The sequence below is a fragment of the Sinocyclocheilus rhinocerous genome, unplaced genomic scaffold (assembly GCF_001515625.1).
Source record: "Sinocyclocheilus rhinocerous isolate Xijiao unplaced genomic scaffold, SAMN03320098_v1.1 scaffold225, whole genome shotgun sequence".
In the NCBI taxonomy this organism is placed as follows: domain Eukaryota; kingdom Metazoa; phylum Chordata; class Actinopteri; order Cypriniformes; family Cyprinidae; genus Sinocyclocheilus; species Sinocyclocheilus rhinocerous.
In genome coordinates this window covers 582,363-594,043 of record NW_015630532.1, presented here as the reverse complement: position 1 = coordinate 594,043, position 11,681 = coordinate 582,363, and positions in this window count along the sequence as shown.

The following is an 11,681-nucleotide window of genomic DNA, read 5'->3' as shown; positions in this document are numbered from 1 at the left end:
TGTCCGTTTAAACGTCTGCGTTTAGCTTCAAATGGGGTCTTTGACGACAGTATTCTATAAAAATTATTTGCATTCCGATCTTGACATCAAAAGGCACAAAAATATTTTTTCTTTTATTCCATGGATTTTACCCATTTCCCTCCACTTGTTCCCAGTGTTTTTCTGCAACCACTATGCGCGCGCAGCTGCAAGTGACGTAACTGTGACGTCTACTCTGAATTGGTCTATACTGAGTGAGGGGGGCTGTGATTGGATGATGACAGTGGCGAAAAAAACGGGGAATGCGGTATATGCAGTGCATAGGGGTGCCACATATAGGGGGGCGCCATTTTGCCAAAATCATTCTGTGGAAATCTTCTTTAATAAAACGTTATAAATAATCAAAAGCTTAGTTATTAAAAATAATTAATGCAACATTTTTATTTAACGGTTTTTAGCATTTTAATGAGTTCAAAATCGTATTTATTAAAAACTTGATAAGACGCGGAACGGCCGTATCTCTTTGCGACCACAACAAACGGGAGACTTTTCAGACGCGCACTTCAGCTTGCCCTCAGCACCAGGCACGAGTCAAACAAGTGCGGAAAAGGTAGGCTACAGGTGACAAATGAGCTTCAGTAGAACAACGGGGAACTGAGGTCTGATGAGATGTTGTTATGTCAGTTGTAGATGCGTATAGACAGATTAACTGACACCTTTTGTAGAACTGAGGTCTTGCTTTATTCACCCATACAATCGCACTTCCTATTCCAGTGTTTCGCCCATAATCCCCCAGACCTCCTACGTCATCTCTTGTAGACAGCCACAGGAAAGATAACAAGTAACCATCAATATAATCTACATCCCCCTTCTAAATGATAAGATACCTGGATAGGTTGAACATGAATAAAAAATTGAAACTGAATCAACAACAAAAAAGATTTTGACAGCTCTATATTTATACTAGTATATATATAGTTAGCCCTTTAGCTTTACCTGTTATAAAAGTGCACATGAACAGTGAAACTAGCAAACAGTGTACAACCTGACACGCATACCAAAAACAGAATGCAACATTGGTCCAACCTTTTTTTTTTTTTTAAACAGCCACAAGGAACAGGACTGCTGCAATAGGAGTGGTATGAACAGTCTTGGTGTTAAGTGGGACCTCTGTTGTTGTAGGCAGGGTGTACTGTTAATGTGTATGTAGGAGGTGGCGCCTGTTTCTCACATATGTGGCATCTCCGGCCTAGACCTGGTAGCTGTTTGGCTGTGGTGCTCTTCCTACTACCGTTCCCAATCTATCATATCCCCTGTCCGTCTGTATTCTCACTGTCTGCCCTGCTTGCAATGAGGCCAAGGGTCTGGCTGACCTGTCATAATGTGTCTTTCCCCTTTGTCTGGTACGTGTTAGAGCTGCCTAGACCTGCGTTTCTACCTTTGGCACATACATGGCTTTGGTCATGGGAATAAGGGTCTTGGTGCGCCGAGAAAGCAGGCGCTGGGCTGGTGAGGGCAGCCCATCCCTTGGTATGTTGCGTAGATTGAGCAGCGCCGCATATACATCTGTTCCATCACGTGCGCATTTTTCTAGCAGGTGTTTGGCTGAGCGTACAGCCCTCTCAGCTAGCCCATTTGATTGAGGGTAGTGGGGGCTGCTGGTGACATGGCAGAAGTCCCATGTGCAGGCAAATTCTTGGAACTCCCTGCTTGTGAAATATGCTGCGTTGTCAGTCATTAGCTGCTGAGGAGCTCCATGGGTGGCAAAGTGGCGCTTTAGCCTGGTTATAATGGTCGCACTGGTCATGTTTGGGAGCTGGTCTATTTCAAACCAGCCGGAGTACGAGTCGACGAGCACCAGGTGTTCTTTCCCCCCCCACTCAAAAACGTCTGCTGCTGTAAGAGCCCATGGCAAGTCTGGTATATCATGCAATTGAAGGGGCTCCTTTGTTTGGTGTGGTCTGAGGGCATTACAAGGAGCGCACCTGGAGATTTCATGTTCAATGTCCTGGTATATGCTGGGCCAAAACATGGTTTCTCTGGCCCTGCGCTTTGTTGCTTCTAGGCCCGGGTGCCCTTGATGCAGCTGTCTGATATAATAGTGTTGCAGTGAGTGGGGAATGACGAAACGCTGACCACGGAGCAGTAGGCCATTATCAACTGTGAGTTCATCCCTTATGGCATAGAATTGCCTGAGGTCATGTGGCAGCTTCTTTGATGAGTCAGGCCAGCCCACGGCAACGACCTCAGATAAGCGCCTGCATAGATAGTCTACCTGTGTCTCCTTTCTCAGTTCCTCAATTCTCCTTGAGGAGAGGGCTTCCACTGTCATGACATCATAGTCCTCAGTAGTTTCGGCCCAGTCAGTGGAGGGCAGGTGTGCACGTGAGAGCGCGTCTGCTAGGTATAGCTCTTTGCCTCTCTTGTAGACGACATTGAGGTTATAGCGCTGCAGCTTAAGCATCATCCTCTGAAGGCGTGCAGAGGCTGAGTGTAGTGTTTTTATAAGAATAGTGATGAGGAGCTGATGATCCGTTTCTACGGTCACTGGACGGCCATATATGTAGTCATGGAATTTCTGACAAGCATAGACAAGGGCCAGCAGCTCCTTTTCTATCTGAGCGTAGCGTGACTCGGTCTCTGTAAGTGCTCTTGAGGCAAACGCCACTGGTTTGTTGTTCTGGAGACAGACAGCACCCAGGCCATGCTGAGAGGCATCTGCCGATAACACCACTGGCTGGTGCACGTCAAAGTACTGGAGAACAGGAGTACTTGTGAGGAGTTCTTTAAGTCTGGTGAACGCTACCATGTGGTGCTCCTGCCAGCTCCATTCCGCATCCTGAAGCAGGAGTTGATGCAGGGGTGCTGTGATTTTGCTATAGCCCGGGATGAATTTTGATAAATAGTTTGTCATGCCCAAGAACCTTTGAACACCATGCTTGTCTGCTGGGGTTGGCATAGAACGGACTGCGTCTGTCTTTGTAGGGTCAGGCTTTATGCCCTGGTCAGTTAGAAGGTGACCCACATATGACACCTCAGACACCCGGAAACGGCACTTGTCAGGGTTGAGCTTAAGATTTACGGCGCGTATTCTGTCCATGACCTGCCGGAGGCGCAGATCATGCTCTTCTCTTGTGCTGCCCCAAACGAGGATGTCGTCAACAACAATTGCACATGGCTGTCCTTCACAGAGCTGTTCCATACACCTTTGGAAGACTTCACTTCCCGTGGAAATTTCATAAGGCATTCGAAGGAAGGCATATCGGCCCGCCGGGGTCATTAAGGTGGTCAGCTTTGATGACTCCTCACTGAGTGGCACCTGCCAGAATGGGGTGCTCTGCTTGGCTGAGATGGACCTTGTCCTGGTCTGTTGTAGGTGCGTGTTTTGCTTGATCTGCACCATTTAGAGAAGTGGTTCCATTTTCCACACGCGTTGCAGCGCTTGTTGAAGGCTGGACAGCTGCTGCGGTCAGATGAATGCTGGCCACCACAGTTTAAACATGTAGAATATTGCACGGCACAAACTTCGCTTTCCTTCTTTAGTTCTTTGGTACCTGCTTCTTTTTTTATTTCTTTGTTTCCTTTTTCAGACTGCTCATGTAGCATGCATATTTCGATAGCTGAGTTTAAAGTTAGATTTTTTTCTTTCAGCAGCTGTGTGCGGATATTGTCATTGTGAATGCCACATACTAATCGATCTCTTATCAGTTCGTCGTGCAGCATGCCAAATTCGCATTTTCTGGCTAGTGTTTTTAACGTGGCAACGTACGACTGGATTGTTTCATGTCGCTTCTGGTTCGTTGTATTAAATGCATGTCTGTCCATGATTACATTCTTTACAGGCAGGCAAATTTCCTCAAACTTCTTTACCAGTACCTCCGAATCCTCCGGATCTTCCCCCTCCTCGAAAGTGAAAGTGTCATATTTATCTTGGGCATCGGGACCAGCAAGGTTCAGAAATGTGTACGCTTGCACTTTTTTTGTCGCTGCTGAAAGACCGGCGTTGCTGTAAATGCGCCACTCGCGCTTAAACTTTGTCCAGTTGTCCGCAATATTCTCGTCAAAGATGAGGGGGTCAATCTTACGAAGTCCTTGTGCCATCATCACTACAGGCTCACTTCTGACACCATGTAGATTTGTAAAGACAGATTAACTGACACCTTTTGTAGAACTGAGGTCTTGCTTTATTCACCCATACAATCGCACTTCCTATTCCAGTGTTTCGCCCATAATCCCCCAGACCTCCTACGTCATCTCTTGTAGACAGCCACAGGAAAGATAACAAGTAACCATCAATATAATCTACATCAGTAAAACAAACTTTTCTGTCCTGTCAGCCGTTTTACTGTGCTCACGGCGCACGCTTATGGAACGCCAAACGGGTCGCAATTCGTCATTAACCAGACGCCTGGTGTGCAGAAAACAACGTATTTTACGCTCACTTCATAAATAAACTGCGAGCATACATGGCGATTAAAGCTGCAAAACTGTGCATGCATGTATGTGCATTACATTTAAGAACGTCTCTCAAATGCATGCAGCCTACTAAAATATTCTGCAATTCGAGATCACAACAGGGCGCAAGATGATAGGTTATGTATTTTTTATTTATAATTTAATGCACAAGTAGGCCAAATGTGAGCACAGTGCAGTTAAATGTACTAGAAAATATGAGGTAATTTTTCGTTAATTTGTAAAGTACAAAAATGAAAATAAAATAAAACCATATTTAAATGCATAAAATAACTCATTTTACATTCATTATTTTTCTTTGTACAGAGCTCGATTTAGGTATGACAAAAGTGCTGCAAGGAATTCATTTTCACAACTAATAGAATGTTAAACATTGATAACTTTTTCAGAGTTCATTGATTATATAAAATTCAGTGAAGGTTGACTATAGTTATCTGCATGTCTCATCCATGAGTGGGCCTATGCAAAGATGGAGAACAAGATTTTGGGGGGTGTTAAGACCCAGAATCAAGCTTACTGAGCAATAAAGCTATAGTGAGCCCTTTTATTAAAATACCTTGAGCCTAGGTAATACAAAAATAATACAAAAATGGTCATTCACTCATTATTACTTGATGTAATTCACAACTATCTCAATTACAAATTACCTTTGCCTAATGGGTAAGTCCGCCCCTGGCCCTATCCCCATGCTCTTCCCAAAAACATGTAAAATTAACTACGTCTGTACATTAGATATTGAAAGTGCCTATTCTAACTCCTGCCCCATCCAATATTGTTAAACAAATCTGATACGTCAATTTCAGACACGTAAATAAGATTGAAATGAGCATCCACTAAAGTTGTCAAATAATCAATCATTGCTAAATCGCATAACATAACACATAATGGGTCACGATGGCGCCGCAAATGGCAGCCAGGACGCTGAGCTCCGCGATTCTTCTATTGTTTTTGTTTGTTTGTTCTGTGTTTTGTCATTCTTCTTCTATAAGTTTTACCAGAGACGAACTCCTTAACATTAAGCAGCACATCCCAGACAATATTTTTCCGGTTTTTGATTATACGGACGTTTTGTTGGACATTCTAGTCGGAGGTACAGCTGTGTTGTTCAAACGCGCGTGCAGACGCAGAAGAGGGAAACGCGCCGGCGCCCTGGTGAAGCTCCGCGCGCGCGGCTTTCGGACTGCGCTCCCAAGCATTCATCTTGCGAATGTCCGTTCCCTTCCTAACAAAACGGATGAACTACTTCTCCTCACCCACACCAACAAGGACTTTTCAAACTCTGCTGCACTGTGCTTCACTGAAACCTGGCTGAGTGAAGCCATTCCGGACAACGCGCTTCATCTGCCAGGCTACCAGCTGTTCAGAGCGGATCGCATCGCGGAGTTAACGGGGAAAACCAGAGGAGGTGGATTGTGTTTCTACATCAACGAACGTTGGTGTTCAGATGTAACAACGCTGAAAAAGGTATGCTGTCCTAATTTAGAGGCACTCATCATAAACTGTAAACCTTTCTACTCGCCGCGGGAGTTTTCCTCTTTCATTCTCGTGAATGTGTACGTGCCTCCGGACGCGTGCATTTATATTAAACTGCACACTTTGTAAATAACATATCTGCACACTAATAAACATATATGTACATTTATCTAAACAATTACATTTTTTCCTATACTTCTATTTCTGTATATAGTACATTATTTAATTTTTCTTTTTTTATTATATTAGTGTTATATTACATCCCTACTGTGTTATTCCTATGTATGTCTGCACTATCATGTATGTCTGCACTATGTTTGTACTTTCTTCTGCACTGGAAGCTCCTGCCGTCAAGTCAAATTCCTTGTGTGTGTGTAAACATACTTGGTAATAAAGCTCTTCTGATTCTGATTCTGATAACATTAAAAAAACATCAATAATATCATAATCTCTTTGACTTAACGAAATAGCAAATGTAGAGATAGGAAATATCCACCATATACTGACTCATGCCAAAACTCACTGCGGTTAATCATTCAGAGTATCCCTCATTGAAACATTACTATATAAGTCCTTTTTTCAGTGAGTATCATAGTATTTTGATTTTGTTATGGATAAGAGGGGGTTAAGACTCCATGCTCCAGATGATACATGGTGTCTGAGTCATCCTGGCTTGACTTGAGCAATACATTTAGAAAGAGGAACAGTTTTGGAGCCATGGGGCCCACAGAACTAAAATGACAGGAACACTTGTGTCTGTGCCTGTGTGTATGTGTTTCTCTGTCCAATCATATTTACATGTTTGCAATCACCGTTATGTAACTGTGTGGTTTTACATTGTTATTGGTCATTCATTCACATAGAAATACACTCTTACATTGCAGAAACTATAATAATTCAGTCTTGAGTGCCATGAGACTCTTAGTCATCCAAAGTCAAACATATCTAAGCTATTGGTGTAGTCATCCTGATGATTATTTGTGCAGAAATTTTACATGAGGATTTAGCACATGACGGGCAGCCCATGAGACACCATCATAATATTGTATCATATGACTTTATGTCAGTAAATATAAACATGGCTCAGTTAGTTTTGTGTTAACCAACTCAAAGTGCTTTATAATATAGTATTAAATATTTTATCCCTCAAGAAACTAATCAGAGGAACTAACTAAAATGACCCATATGATGACACAAGCCTCTGACCGGTTACATCCTGACACCATGTTAGCATCAGTATAAAAGGTCAACTCAAACAATGCAGCAAGATATAAAGCATAATGCTTTTCCTCAGTAGACAAGTAAGTATTTAGACACTTCTTTTTCAATATAGCTTCAGCCTGAGTGAATTTGAGTTGAGTCTCATACAAAGATCTCATACAGCTTGTTAATCTATAAAACAATGCAGATAAATCTTGAAAGTGTAGCGTCATACTAGTTTGTTTTCTGTGAACTATTTCCAATGTAACTCCAGTAGTAGAGTTATGGTTTGAAGTGTTGTACGAATGGTTTCCAGTGCTCTCCTTAGATCAGTGGGGTTAGTTGGATGTCCTGTTGAGTCAAAATGACATCACATCCACATCCATTTTACTTCTGTATTGTGATTTTCCCAAGTAAATAGGACATTCAAAGAGGGGGAAAATGTATTTTATCCACTGAATTGATTGCATAAGGAAAACGTTTAATGATAGTGTTTGGAAAGAAAGTATGAAATGGGGGACAGGTGACATTAGCCAAAAAAGGACAGTAAATGGGGTCAGTTGTGATTTCATGATGCTGTAAAACGTCTGTGGTCTTCTGTTGTTCTCTGTCTGTCACAGAGGTGGAGTGGGGTTCATCTCAGTTACCAGCTGGCTTTCCTCAAAAGAGGAAGACCTTGTAGATTATCTGGTTGTCTGTAGGTATGTTGTCTGTACAATTGTTTCCTTTTGAAAAGAATAGCTAAAACATATAGGTGTACAACTGTAGGAGTGGTTGCCTAGCCCAAAAAACTCAGACTGGACTGTTGTATTTTTTAAAGAACCAGTTTCGTCATCTCTGACACTATTACTTCATTCACTGACTGTCATGCAAATTTTACATTTGCTGTTGTAAGCAGGATATGACTGGTCATTTTTTAAATGTATAGCAAGACCAAAACTATAGTACTGCCATCTCCACATTTCCTGTTAGAATGTGCTGTATTTGTGCAAACCAATTTTAACACACACATACACAAGAATCGTATCAAGTATCAAACTGGACGTAAGCAATTGTTTGAAGCAGGAGTATTCAGTCTACAATCTACAGGTTTTCTGCAGTTTCCATGGGCCTTTCCCTTTTCACTGCCATATAGTGATCCATGGTTTACCAACATCTTTCTGCCAGAAATGGTACTGCTCTATGGCATTAATCCACTCAACTCACTGCTAATTTGATTTAATCCCAGACTCCATTCCTACATCTCATCTACACCTTGTGCTTATGTAGTAATGAACAACAATAGTGTTCCTTGTACAGTAGTGTATTCTGAAGATGTTTTCGATCACATCCTACAGTGGCCATTGGTTAGTATGTTGGTCTAGGTGTCTGTTAGTGCAGGTGTGACCACTTAGGCTAGACCCAGGGAGGAAGTATTGAACCTTACAGGAAGTCTGCTTTGTTAAGATAAAAACATGAAGCAACCCTCAGGTCAACCGTCCCCTCCACAACAAGTACATGGGCACAAATTCAAACACACCTTACTGTTTGATGTGGCTAATTTTGCACACCAAAGAGATAAAGATCAGATAATTTTGTATATCCACTGAGTTTGAAACCCTCTGCTGCTGTAAAGTTAGAGTTTATTTCATATTTACCTCTTGACCTTTCCAAAGACATATTTGAGAATGGGGAAAAAAGTCTTATAAATGAATAAATGGAGATCCCCTTGAAGAATATACACTACATGTAAAAAGTATTGGGACACATGACCATTACACCAACAGGGCTTTTAATGACGTTGCATTCTAAACACATTAAAGGGGTCATATGATACGATTTCAAGTTTTCCTTTCTCTTTGGAGTGTTACAAGCATGTCAACATATTCTGTTACACCAAATACACAAAATAATGATCTTAAAAAAAGCATCATATGACCCCTTTAATATGGAGTTAGTCCCCACTTTGAATCTAAAACAGCTTCCACTCTTCTAGATAGGTTTCTGTGTTAATTTCTGCCCATCTATTTATTCAGCAAAGCATTTGAGGACATGGCTCTGATTTTGTATGAGAAAGCCTGTCTCACGATATTTGTTTTAGTTTATCCCAAAGGTGTTCTATGGGGTTGAGCGCAGGGCTCTGTGCGGGCCAGTCAAATTCTTCCACACCAAACTCACTGAAACGTGTACTGGAACGCAGTCATGCTGGAATAGAAAAGGGCCTTCCACACACTGTTACCAAAAAGTTGGAGGCATAGCATTGTCAAAAATATCTTTGTATTCTGAAGTATTAAGACTTCACTTCACTGCATATAAGGGGCCTAGCCCAACCCATGAAAAACAGCCCCATACCATTATCTCTCCACCACCAAACTTTACATTTGGCACAATGCAGTCAGGCAAGACTCACCCATCATGCCAAACAGAGAAGCATGATTTGTCACTTCACACAATACATTTCCACTGCTCCAGAGTCCAGTAGCGTGTGCTTTATACCACTTGGCATTGTACTTGGCGATGTGAGACTTGCATGCAGCTGCACAGTTTCTGCGCTGATATTAATGCCAGTGGAAGTTTGGAACCTTTCAGCTATGTAGTCAGCAGGGCGTTGGTGGCCCCGTTCTATGACTATACGTGGTCTTCCGCTTCCACTTCTAGAAGGGATGAAATTTCATGAACTGACTTATACGGCAAAGGTGGCATCCTATCACAACACCACAGATAAATTCACTGATCTCTTCAGAATGACCCTTTTTTTAACATGTTTGTAAATGCAAACAGCGTAGCTAGGTGCTTGATTTTCTGTGGCAGTGGGTCTAATTGAATCACATCAATTCAGTAATTAAGAGGTGGGTCCCACTTTTGTCCATATAGTGCATCTTAATATACAATAAAAGTTTTTTTTTTTTGAGTATCTTTTTCATGAATGTACTTCTCTTTTCGAATGGGCAAATCCCTTTTAGTCATATTTGCTGTATGATTAATTAGTTTAACTATTTTTGATTGAGCATAGTCACCATTAAGATACTAAATACTTGCTACAAAGGTTGCACCAAAATTAAACTTATCATGAAAACACCATGAAAAAAAACCCAGCTTTAACTGTTATTCAGATTCTCCTCTTTAAAATATATAGACTGGTTTTTATGTAGTTAGCATTTGAACATTTATTTAGTCTTGTGATTAAATTTGTATCATTCATATGAACTCATGCACTACAGAGCAGAACTGAACGATAATGGTTGACTATGTATATGTGTGTTTATAAATATCTATAAATAGTTATTTGACCATAATCTGCTGGTGGATTGTTTGTTCTGCAGTCAAAGTTAAGAGGAAAATGAGGAATTGGGAATAAGAAGTGAGAGGTTTGGATGTTCCCCTGCTGGCCTGGTCCGAGGCCTGGTTTGTGTCATTGTGAAAGACGAGGAGGCCACCAAAACCTCCTCTTACTTGCAGACAGGAAATAAAGGCTACTCTGTGGCAGGTCCACTGCATGATGTTAGAAATCGTTTACATTCCCAACAGGTGCTCCCTTTTCGAGAAAGTTTTTAGAGATCTGAGAATTTGTGTTCCTAGGCATCCGCACCATTTTAGCAAATGGCTGCAATATAACAAAGAGTGAAAAATTTAAGGGGGTCTGAATACTTTCCGTACCCACTGTATATAAATTTGACCCTGTATGGCACAGGCGGTTTGATATGCCTACTTTCAGTTCTGTGAATTCAGCGAGGCTGGGCCCAAAAAACAAATACCCTTAGAAATTGAAAGCTCATTTTGTGGCAGTAATTAAATTAAAAGAAAAGAAAAGAAAATAGCTGAGAAAAATCTGGAGAAGAACCTCAAAGTGCTAGACTGCATGCAGAATTAGAGAAGTTTCAAGTTCCCCAAAGAATTCTGTGATTTAAAAGACTTTCCTTGAAATTTCCATGCAGTCGGACCTAAATAAATAATGAAGTAGTAGCCAAAAAACCTGTTGTGACCTTTTCTGAGTTTTTGTACATATGAAAGTCCTTACCTATTGTCTACAGCACTGTCTTTTACATTTTTACATTGAAAGGAGGAGAATAGAGGAAGTGTTTTCACTTATTACCTCATGGGCAAAATAATATATTAAATGAAAAATATTTTGGCAGAAGCTGTTATCCAAAGTGCTTATAATTGTATATAATCTTATAATTGTTTTGACTTTGATATTTAAATAACATAACACACTATATGACCTCAATCAGAAACTGAAGCTTCGGTACTTTACATTTTTTGTAAAATTCCCCAAATGAAGCTAATCATTTATTTAGGCAGTAAAAAACAAGGTGTTGGCATTATATTAAGGTGTAAGGCATTATAACAGCTTAAATTATTACTGAACTTGAATTAACAAGTTGTGAAGTGTACTGTATGATTAAGGAGACAGATCTCATAACAGATTTTGATACAGCTTCTTGATGTCAACATGAGCATGTGGACATCAATCTGGTGAAACTTCAGGCAAGGCCGGTCATTATTTAACAACATGCACTTTTGCAATCCATCACACGGCTTCCTGTTTTTCTTAATATACTGTGTGGTCATAAGAA